The following is a 9,994-nucleotide window of genomic DNA, read 5'->3' as shown; positions in this document are numbered from 1 at the left end:
GGCTGATGAGAAGATGAAGCAAGCCTGGCTGGACCTGCAGCTTGGGCAGGGCAGGTCCTGCCTGGGTGGAAGGCTGGCACAGGGATGGGGGCACAGTCGAAGGCTGGATCGATGGGACGGGGCCTGGTGGATAGCTAGCTAGGGACCAGCCAGAGCTGAGCCAGCATGGCTGGGAATTCGGGCCCATCCACAGAGCCCAGTCTCGGGGAGAGGCTGTGCTTGTCACATCCGAGATGATGGGTGGGAGGCGTGGAGCTGGGTGCTTTCCATGGAAGGGCTGGGAAGACTGGGTGCGGAGCGTTCCCAAGGCCGGGTGGCCCAAGCGTGCAGACAGAGGGCAGCGGGTCAGGCGACAAGCTTGGAGACGGCATGCATTTAGGGGATGAAAACCGTAGGAGTTGCCGAGGGGGGGCAAGAGAGTTTATAAATAGCTGATGGGGGCACCTGTCCGTCAGCCACACCACTGCGTGAGCAGGAGCAAGGGGCGGGGACGAGGAGCAGGCAGACGCAGAAAAATGTTGCTGGTTCAGGGAAGAAGCCTCCCCTGCATCTGACTCCCGGCCGACGGGCCTCAGGCACAGCGTCTGCCTGTCTGTCCTTGGTGGTGCCCGGCCCGCTGTGAGGCTGGGCAGGTTTCAGCGAAACGTCCAGACTTAAACAACTAGGACGAAAGGTCCAGTGACCTATGGAGCCTAAGAGTGTGACTGACCCACGGCTGCTCACGGGACTGGTGCTGGACTGGGTCACTCTGTGGGTCACTCCGGACTGAGTCTGAAGCCATCTCGATGCGGCTAGCAACAACAACAACAACAACAGCGTCGTTCATGAGCCTCTGTGCCTTCTCTTCGCCTCCTTGCCCTTCTCCGGGGGACCTGACATGGTCTTGGCGGCCCCTTCAGTTGAGCGGGGCCCCACGCCCCTTGGTTCCGTTAGGAGTCTGATCAGATAACCAGGAGCACAGAGGAACGCTCTGACCCTCCCCACAGAGCCTGCTGCCCTCTGCCCTCCCCACCCGCTGTCACCCCTCGCTTCTGGGTCCTGGTGGTTTCTGTGGTCGGATGAAGCCCGGCCGCAGGGACCGGCAGAATAAACCAAGAGGGAAGTGAGCACATCGGTCAGGGCTCACTCGAGGCAAAGGGCAGCCCCGAGACTTCATTTATGTAACGTCTCTGCCTCTGTCCCCAGGCCTGGCCGGTGCGCATGCATGCATGGTGCGTGCGTGCATGCATGTGTCAATCACACCAGTCTGGCTCCAGGTGACCTTGTGGGACTGCGCCTGGCTCTGAAGCTGGTCTTGACTTGGGCACATGCCCTCTCCCCTGGGGAGTCAGCCGGTAGGAACGGTCTCCCCAGCTGGGTTTCCACCCCACCAAGGATAGTTTGATGTCAAATGCGACGTGGACAGCTGTGTTAGTTCGGGTTCCCTCCAAAGCAGACCCCCATCTGCCTGGAGCAGTATGTCCTCTTCCAAACGGTCTACACGGCATCCGGCGGACACCAGCATCCCGGGAGGATGAGGCGGGACGCCCAGGGAGCTGGGCGTTTGTGTTAACGAGGGCACGAACAGGCAGAAAGGAGGGTGGGGATGGGTGCACAACTTGCAGAAGGTCGTTCCTGTCACTCGACTGGGTGTGTAGAAACTTGAGTTGGTGGGTGAACAAGTAAAGGGAAAGACAGACCTCGAGACAAGAATTGACGTGAAGTAGATTCTTGGAGCGGTGGTGCTAGGTGGTCATGAAGGGCAGCAACAGAAGGGAGGAAGAAAACAAAGTGTGTGTGAAGGACCACGTTCTGGCTCAGTCCCTCGGGGACCCTCTGGGAGACCCTCCCCGCTGTTCATTCAGGAGCAAAGAAGCTGTCCTGTGTTAGCTGTCTAGAGTTGGATGCATTAGGCTGGTGTGGCAGTTACATCAGCTGTTGTCAATTTGAGGATTAAGAGTGAAGGGGTGGAGGCTAGCCTGTCAATCAGATGGCAGCTTGATGACCTCATTTGGAGACTCTAAGGAGATAAAGAACTTGTTGGAGGCAGGACACAGGTTCAGTCCCTGGGAGACATTGCAGCTGACAAGACCCACGGAACTATACAAGTGCCCTGAGCTGGAGGAACCTCGTGGAGGCCCCTGCCAGCACTGAGATGCTTACAATGCCACTGGATCCACTAGACTTCCCAACCACTGGCCTGCGACCTGCATTTGGCATCATAGCATGTGTTTCATGAGTCTGAAGAGGACTTTATAGATTGGCATCAGACATATGGGCTAATATCAGGCTTATAGACTTGATCTGGACTGGACTGGGATGTTTTCTTAAAGTACAATTACTCTTTATATAAAGCTCTTTCTTATACACATAGATGTCTTTATGAACTTGTTTCTCTAGTCTACCCAGACTAATACAGCTAGGTTCTCTACAGAAGCAAAAGCAGTGATGTACATATGAGAAATTGGTATCAAGAGACTGGACCACAGAACTGTAGAAGGAGGCAGGTCCTGTCCTACTCCCCACAGGCTGGCGGCTTCAGATGAGTCCCGGGTCAACGGTCAGGCTTGTGGCTAGAGAGACAATAAAATCCAAGGCTGGCAGGCTGATGATGCCCCCAAAAGAAGCAGGCTGGGGGCTCAAATCCAAAGGACCAGAGGCCCACGATCCAGCTACAGCACAAAGCTAGCAAGCTTTTCCACAGTGTATACTTATACAGGAAGCAGGCCGCTCCCTGGAGGAGGACCTTTCAGTTGCATTCGTGTAAAGACCTGAGTTAGAGTTACGCGCCACCCTACTCTTGCTACAACACTTGCTGTTCACAGCAGGGCACATCGCAGAGTTGGTTACATTGTGCTGGGTCACGTCATGGGGGACTGCTAGGTCTTATCTGGTGCAACAACGGGCTCAAGTGTGGGGATAATCGTGAGGATGGCGCAGCACCAGGCAGTTGTCCGTTCTGTTGTGCATAATAAGGTCACAGTGGGTTGGAACCGACTTGATGGCACCTGGCAACAACACCTGCCAAACCACTGAGAATCTTGGCCCAGCAGCCAAGTTGACACAAAGCCCAACTTTCACACGGTGTAATGAATGACCCAAACTACTCAGCTGACATCACATCGTTTCTGTAGGTCAGGAATCCAACAGCAGTGGACCTGGTGGCTCTGTGTCCTGACCTGGGCGGCTCATGACACTGGGGTCATCTGAAGGCTGGACAGGGGCTGGAGCGTGTCCTGCCGAGGCTTATTTGCCTGGCCAGTCCGTGCTGGTCGTTGGCAGTCACCCAGCGTTCCCTTCCACACAGACCTTCCCCTGGGGCCACTGGAGGGTCCTCATCGCATGGCAGCTCCCCAAAGCAAGTGCTCCCTAAGAGAGCAAGGCAGAAGCCGCCTGCTTTCTGACCCACCCTTGGCTGTCCTGCACAATTTCACCATATCCTAATGGCTGGGTCTGCCCTGTTTGGTTTGGGAGGGGACAACAGGCAGATGTGGACACCAGGTGATGTAGAGTGAGCCCCTGTCACTGGGAGAGGCCCTTGATCGGGATTCAGGGAGGCTGGGGCGTTAGGTCGGCAACAGACTCTTAGGGATTGAGGGCAGGGCGTTATTCCTACGATTGATAGATAAATTACCCCCTAAGGGAGTTTGCTCTTAAGAAACTGTCAGTTGCCTCAGGGACTCTCCAGGGCCAGTTCACAGGCCCTCACCAAAACCTCACCAAACACTCCCCGGTATCAAGTCCATGCTGACTCATAGTGACCCTTATCTATAGGGCAGGATAGAACTGCCCCTGCGAGTTTCCGGGACTATAACTCTCTTCAGGAGCAGAAAACCCCCTCTTTCTCCCGAGGGGCAGCTGGTGGTTTAGAACAGCTGACTCGGCAGTTAGCAGCCCAGTGCCTAAGTAACCACTACGCCACCCGGGCTCCTCACACAGCAGCCAGATAAGGGCTGCAACCCTTGCTTTGTAGACGAGAGAGAGGAGGCCCGAGAAGAGAGGCCTCTGCAGGTCACACAGTAACTGGGGGCATGTGTGGTCGCACATCAAAGTCCACTCTGCTTCTTGTCCTTCTGGTCATTCGACCAAGGTCACCCTTCCTGGCGGCGGGGCAGTGTCCTTCCCCTGAGGAGGGAGCTCCCTCCACAGCCTAACAGACAATGCAAGGAGCAGACAGTGCTGTGGGGGCTCCCGCCCTGGGCACTTGGGGGATATGGCCCCTGACCCGGCTCCTAGTGAGGAGCCCCAAGTGCCCTGGGGTGTGTGACAGGGTGAGGGTGACTCAGTAAAGGTGGGGTGACATGGTGGTGGTGACCTGGAAGGGCGTCTCTATGCCCACGTTTCCCAAGCCAGCCTGCAGAAGTTCATAACCAAAGGAGCCTCAAACCAGCCAACCAAACCACCAACACAAAACTCAAGCCCACTGCCCTGGACTGGATGCCGACATGTGGCACCCCGGTGTCACAGACCACACTGCCCCACGGGGTTTTCTCGGCTGACATCTTTTCAGAAGCCGATCATCAGACCTTTCTTCTGAGGGCCCCGATGGGCTTGAACTGCCAACGCCCTGGTGACAAGCCCAAACTTGGCTGGACCTTAATGATGCTCTGAGGAAAGGCCGGGTCCCTGGAATGAAACAGGTGACACTTCTGAACATCACAGAGCCCTGGTGCGAGAGTGGTTACGCCTTGGGCTGCTAGCCTCAGGGTCAGCAGTTCAAAACCACCAGTCACAGCCTCAGAACTCACACTGGTGAAGGGAGACAGCGGACGGTGCAGAATATGAAAATAAAAATAATTATCCATGATGGATGGTTCACAAGGGTGGGAGGGAGGGGGAGGCGGGGGGAAAAAGAGGAGCTGATTCCAAGGGCTCTAGCAGAAAGAAAATGTTTTGGAAATGATGATGGCAACATATGTACAAATGTGCTTGACACATGGATGGATGGATGGCTATCAGAGCTGTAAGAGCCCCCAATAAAATGATTTATGAAAATTTAAAAAAAGAAACCCACACTTATAGTCCTACCTTGCTCTCAGGGTCACCACGAGTCACTGTTGACCCAATGGTATGAGTTCGTTTGGGGACCTACGTCACTAGGGACCCTGGTGGTCTTGTTGGGTAAGCATTGGATTGCCCACAAGCTTGCTGGTTCAAGACCACCGTGGCTTCAGGGAGACAGATGAGGCTACCTGTTCCTACAGAGGTTGACAGCCTCGGGAAAACCCTGGATGAGGTGGCGATGAATCTGAACAGACTTGGTGGCAATGGGCTTCTTTCGTTCTTTTTTCTTTCTGGGGAGGTGGAGTTGACTCAATAGTGCGGTAGAATATCTTTGACTACAACCAGAGAAACAGAGCTTTCCTTGAAAAAAAAACTGCATAGACGAAAACCAAAGGAAGCCCTTTGCCTCACCTGTTTCCCACCCCGAATCTCCCTCCGGTGGTAGACCAGATTTGAAAACAGACATCAAACCCTGTGATCGATCCTGACTCCATAGCAACCTTCAAGGTCGGCGTAGAACTGCCCCAGGAGGTCTCCCTGGCTGCCATCTTTATGGAAGCAGACAGCCTCATCTTTCGCCCTCGGAGGGGACGATGGGTTTGAACCGCTGACTCTTCAGTTCGCAGCAGAGCGCTTCGAGACTGCACACCACCATCATTCACTGCAAAATCAGATTCCCAGAGAGAAGGCAGCCCGGGGGTGGGGCATGGGGCGCCGGCCTGTTTCGAGGCCTCGGCTACAGACTGACCCAGTCTCCTCTCAGGAACCCCTGGAGTGGTGGGTGTGTCCCCATTTGACAGAGGAGGAAGCTGAGGCTGATGGCAGAAAGGACTCGCCCAAGGTCCTTGCTCTTGCCCCTTACTGCCCAGAAGGGGGACAGAGGCCTGCCATAGACAAAGGACACTTCTCATGGGACCTTTTGGGGTCTTTTTCCGTGATCAAGGTGCAGCAATGGCTTCCTGAGGAGCCATCTGATTACTGATAAACACCTCGCTGTTGCCCCCCACTCATCCCTCCTTGCTTACAACGCGCCCACCACACCTGAGCGCTTTCTGGAAACCTAAGAGGCTGGAAAAGCAGGGTCCAGGTGAGACCACAGGTAGGGACAGGGGCAGCCTGGCACCTGTCTGTGGATGGGACTTGTTGGTAGTGAGAGGTTGGAGACAGAGGCGCAGAAGGGGATGAAGCTTAGTCAGGACTAAGAGGTTAAGAAAGATTTTATTGAGGAGGGAAGGGAGAGCAGAGAAAGGGACGGGGACAGGAGTCCCCAGGCAGTTCCTAGACCCAACGAGTTAGGTCAGGGGACTCCTCAGCTTGTCAGGAGAGGTGGTGGGAATTATATAGGATGGGAGCTAAGGAAGTAATGTTAACAGAAAGGAGAGTCTTTATTGCTTTATTGCTTGCAGCTGCAGGACCTTGAGTCAGGATGCGATTTGTGGGAGGCTATCTTGTTGTTTGCAGACCCGCTCTTTGAAGGTTGAAGGCCTGCTGGGGAAAGGGCTATCCAGATTGGCCTGGGAAGGTAAATAGCTTCCTGGGGTGCTGGGGCAGGAGTTACATAGTCAATAGGTCATCCATCTTCCCAAGAGGCTGGGAATGGGGGCTGTGAAGTTTCATCTTCCTGAGGAGCCAGAGAGGAGGCGGGGGCTGCCCGGCCCGGGCTGGCCCAGTCAGGTGCCACTGAATTGGTTCCGACTCACAGTGACGCTGTGCACAGGAGGATGAAGCACGGCCCAGTCCAGCAGCGCCCTCACGAAGCTCACGCCTGAGCCCGTTGTTGCAACCATCATGTCAATTTATCCCCTGAGGTCCTTCCTCTTTGTCACTGCCCCTCCCCTTGATCACGCAGTGTCCTTCTCCTCCCACTGGTCTCGTCCGTCCGACAACATGTCCAAAGTCCGGAAGTCAAAGCCTCACCATCCTCGCCTCTAAGGAGCACTCGGGCGTACATCTTCCAAGACAGATCTGTCTGTTCTTCTGGCCGTCCGTGGTGCTTTCAATACTCTTCACCAGCACCCCAATCCAACCGCATTGATTCTTCTTCAGTCTCAATGTTCGATGTTCACGTGCATGCAAAGTGACTGGGAACACCAGGGCTCGGGTCAGACGCACTTCGGTCCTCGAAGTAACATCCTTGCTTTTCAGTCCTTTAAGGAGGCCCTGTGTAGCAGATTTACCCAATGCGATGTGTCTTTTGATCTCTTGACTGCTGCTGCCATGAGCAGTGATTGTGGATGCAACCAAGACAAAATCCTTAACAACTTCAACTTTGTGCCCATTTATCATGATGTCACCTATTTCTCCATTTATCATGATATTACCTATTTCTCCATTTATCCTGATGTTACCTAAAATCCTCCAGTTGTGAGGATTTTGCTCCTCTTTACTTTGAGATATAGTCCATACCGAGGCTGCAATCCTGCATCTTCATCAGCAAGTGCTTCAAGTCCTCCTCACTTTCAGCCAGCAAGGTTGATGGAGCATTGGCTCTAATATCTGTCTTTGTCTACCCATCTCTCTCTTCACAGCCCTTTCTTCTTAGGAGAAGAAGAGAGAAACTTCCAGTTTCTTTCCTCTTACATCTAAGCACAAAGTCAGTGGTTCAAACCCACCAGCTGCTCTGAAGGAAAGGGAAAGATTTCCAACTTTGGAAACCAGATATAGGGTTGCAACGAGTTGGAATTGACTTGTTGGCAGTGGGTTTTTCTTGTTTTGCTCTTTGTTCAGGAAATGTATCAAGCTCTTGAGACACACACCTACTCTCCTTTGTTTGAAAAGATAGTTATCCATGCCACCCTGAGATAGTTAAAATGTATTGTCCCATCCTGGCCAATAAACACATGTGGGGTTAATTGAGGGGCAGAGAGATAAATGGCTTGGTGAGTCTCACCTTGCTAGTTCTTGGGTCTCTTCCTTTCTGATGGTCAGACCAGGGTGTAGCTGCCTTCGCCAGTTCCCAGCTTCAGCTGGCAAGGCTCACTTCCTGCAAGACATCCCCAAGGAGAAGCCGCATGGACCTGATGTATTCCGGGGTGCTGGAGCAGCTGTGTGGCCCTGCCAGCGCTGAGATGTTTACACGCTCACTGATCGGGCTTTCCTCCTGTAGTCAGCGTCATTGCGTGTGTTTTGTGAGACGGAGGAGGACTGTGGATTTGTGTCGGACATATGGGCTAATGTTGGACTTGTGGGCTTGGGCAGCACTGGGTTGGGATGTTTTCTTGATGCGCACTTACCCTTTCTATAAAACTCTCTCTTATACATGAGTTTCTGTGGATTTGTTTCTCTAAAGTACCCAGACTAACACCCCCCACCCAATCCCACACATCTTGTATTTCACGAGCGCCTCATATTAGCCCTACAAAGCGGATATGATCATCAGCGGACAAGACAGAGGTATAGCACACCTGAGCAGCTTGGTCAAAACAGACTAAGGAGGAAGACAGTACATCATCCTCCACAGGAACCCCTCTCACCGCCTCTCCTCCACCACCACACCTGGTGGCCTCTGGGAAGCCACCAAAATAGAACCAGGGAATTCTACCAAAAATTTCCCAGCAAACTGATTACCAAGGTCGACTCCCAGGGGGCTGGCTGTTTTCCACAGGGTAGGGGCCCTGGGCCCGAGGGTGCCCAGCGAGCCCACGGGAGGGTTGAGAGCCGCTAAGAATGGCACCCAGGCAGGGCAGCTCTAGGGAATTGCTGAGCCAACCAGAGCAGAGGGGAGGAAGGCGCCGTGAGCCCCAGGAAGGGAAGGAAGCAGGCCCGGGCCCCTGCAACCCTAGCTCTCTGAGGGTTCCGGACACAAGCGTACTTTTGTTCTTCCTCTTCTTTTGTTTGTATGTCTAGTCTAGGACCTTGACAGGGGGCGGGGTGGGGGTGGGACCTCCTGGGGAGCTGGGAGGACTTGGGTCAAAGGTGACAGTCAGCTCTTCAGTCGGATAACTAAGACACAACCACACCCACTGACTGCTAACAACCCTACCAGACAGAGTAGAAAGCCCCAGGCTTTCTTCGGCAAGGAGACCTGGTTGTACGTGGGGCTGCTAACTACAGGGTCAGGAGTTCAAACCCACCAGCCACCCTGAGGGCGAACGATGAGGCCGTTGGCTTCTGTGGAGATTCCCAGGCGGGAAACGCACGGGACCCTCCTACTCTGTCCTGAAGGGCGGCTCTGTGCCAGCCTGGACTTGACGTGCCCCACCTATCCTGCAGTTAACAGACTACGCCGGGCCAGATCAACTTGGGTTCCAGCTGCCCCCCTCGGCTGGGCGACTTCAGGCAAGTTACTGAACTCAGGGGAAGCAGTGCTTCCTCCAGTTTCAAGCCAGCAGGGCTTCCTGGCCACCTCTCCACACACAAATGACGGTCAGAAGTCCCTCGCCCTGACGGCAGGTGGCTCCTCCGGCTGCTGTTTCGGTAGTCCACGTGGACCCAGGTAGGTTGCATTTCCAGTTCCCAGATGAGCAAAAGTATACGAACCAGTCCCTCAGAGAACCGAATTCAGGAACCCCGTTTCTTCTTTGTGGGGTACACGTTCTCCCGAGCAGCTTTCTTCAGAGACAGTTGTGGCAGCCAGTCCCCTCCACGCTGGCCCACGTGTGCCTGGGGTGGCCCTGGGCCCACCACCGTGGTTACACTAGTTGCCATCGCTCTCTGGGGCAGCAGGAGGTCAGGTTGTGGAGCTTTTGCTCGGAAACTGAGTCTCCCTAATGTGCGTGCATGGTTTGTTTGCTGGGAGGCCCTGTGTGGGGTGAGGAGATACCAGGGCCACCACATGGGCCCCCAGGACAGCTGGCTCCGCCCAACCCTGTCTGTCCCTCTGCTGGGTGACCTCCTCCCTGTGGCCTCCTGAGGAGGCAGCATCTCCAGTGCCACTGCACCCTGCTTGAGTCTGGCAGCTCGTTCTGGGGAAGCTATGGGGGCAGAGGGCCAGTGGCGGGTCCCAGGACACCCTCTCTGCTGGCAGGAAGGGCAGAGGCCATACCTTCTGGAGATTTCCTCCGCTGCCTGT

The sequence above is a fragment of the Echinops telfairi genome, unplaced genomic scaffold (genome assembly GCF_000313985.2).
Source record: "Echinops telfairi isolate 266 unplaced genomic scaffold, ASM31398v2 ScPeMD7_3;HRSCAF=10, whole genome shotgun sequence".
Classification (NCBI taxonomy): domain Eukaryota; kingdom Metazoa; phylum Chordata; class Mammalia; order Afrosoricida; family Tenrecidae; genus Echinops; species Echinops telfairi.
Note: the sequence above shows the minus strand (reverse complement) of the source record.